Source organism: Arachis ipaensis, chromosome B2 (assembly GCF_059453495.1).
Source record: "Arachis ipaensis isolate K30076 ecotype BB chromosome B2, ASM5945349v1, whole genome shotgun sequence".
Taxonomy (NCBI): domain Eukaryota; kingdom Viridiplantae; phylum Streptophyta; class Magnoliopsida; order Fabales; family Fabaceae; genus Arachis; species Arachis ipaensis.
Genome location: NC_142437.1, coordinates 13,491,767 through 13,493,695, shown reverse-complemented (window position 1 = coordinate 13,493,695; position 1,929 = coordinate 13,491,767).

Genomic DNA, 1,929 nt, shown 5'->3' with positions numbered 1-1,929 from the left:
AACAATAATTTGCTTTTAGAGTATTGAAAGAGGTTTTCTCTTGGTCCAGCTTGTACATCGAGATTTGGTTGTATCCCAAATATGCATTCATAATAGACAAATATCTATAGCCCAAAGTCGAATCCACCAAAACATCAATGCTAGGAAGAGGATATGGATCTTTATGATAAGCTTTATTGAGATCAGTATAGTTAACACATATTCTCTATTACCCGTTCTATTTTTTCACGAGTACGACATTGGCTAGCCACAAAGGGTATTTCGCTTCCGTTATAAACCTAGCTTCTAACAAAGCTTGGACCCGCTCTTCAACAACTTGTGCTCTTTCAAGACCGAGCTTTTGCCATTTTTTGTTGGACAAATCGTGAGCCCGGGTAGACGGTGAGCTTGTGACTCATGAGGTTGAGGTGTATTTCGGGCATATCGAAGGCCTTTCATGCAAAGATATTGGAGTTTTTCTGTAAGAGCTTGACGAGATCTGCTTTTAATTCTTTGTTTAAGTTAGCTCCTATGTTTGTCGTTTTCCCAACTTGGTCCCCGATTTGGATCTCCTCAGTTTTTCTATCAGGTTATGGCCACAATTCTTCTATCTTGTGTTCGGACACCGCCGAGTTTGATGGTGTTAACTTCTTTCCCTTTTGTGCATCCACGTAGGTTCAGGCTCTCATTATAGCATCTTCTCGCCAATTTCTGATCTCCTCTTATCGTGGCTATTCCTTCTGAGGTCAAAAATTTTATATAGAGATAAGGAGTAGAGACGAATGTAGTAAGTCGGTTTAATGTTGCCCGACCTATCAAAACATTGTAGGTTGATGTTACATCAACCACAATGTAGTCTATACTCAAAGTTTTGGATTTCATACCTTTGCCAAAAGTGGTGTGCAATGGGATGAAGCCAATGGGTCGGATGGGCATGTCTCCCAAACCAAAAAAAGTGTCGGGGTATGCCCAAAGTTCTTTTTCTTCCAACTCTAGCTTGTCAAAAGCAGGTTTGAACAGGATGTCGGCCAAGCTTCCTTGATCCACAAAAATTCTGTAGAGGTTTGCATTGGCAAGTATAATTGTAATCACGACGGGATCGTCATACCTCAGTGTTATCCCTTGAGCCTCTTCTTTTGTGGAGGAGATAGTAGGTAAGTCGAGAGCTTTAGCCTCTTCCCCAACTTGATAGACTTCTTTTAGATGCCTTTTGTGGAAGGACTTAGTTATTCTGCCTCCTGCAAATTCTCCAGCTATCATATGAACATGTCCATCAGGAGTTTGAGGTGGCCGATCTTGCTGACTCCTGTCTTTTTCCTCTATCTTTCTTTTCCCTTGATCATCTGATCTCTCTGCCAAGTATCTTTCTAACCGATCTTTCCTGCCTAGTTTTTCTATCACATTTTTCAAGTCATAGCAATTGTTAGTGGAATGTCCATATATCGTGATATTTGCAATATCCTATCCGATTTCCACCTTTCTTGTTTTTGATGGGCCGAGGAGGTGGAAGCTTTTCGGTATGGCAGATCTCCTTGTAGAAGTCAACAAGAGAAACTCACAAGGGGGTGTAGTTATGATACATTCGAGGCTTGTACGAGATATGCCCATCCTTTTTCTTTGCTTCTTTCTCTTTGTCCCGAGCCTGGTAAGGAAGATTTTGTCTTAGAGAAGGTTCTCTTAGTTAGACATTCTCTTCCATATTGATATACTTTTTTGCTCGCTCTTGTACCTCGTACAGGGAGGTCGGGTGTTGCTTTGATATGGATTGGGAGAATGGTCCTTCTCTGAGGCCATTAACTAGCGCTAATATCACTGCTTCTGGAGGCAAAGTTTGAATCTCCAAGCAGGCTTTGTTGAATCTTTCCATGTAAGCTCGGAGAGTTCCTACGACCTCTTTCTTAACCCCTAGGAGGCTTGGAGCGTGTTTGACTTTGTCTTTCTAGATTGAGA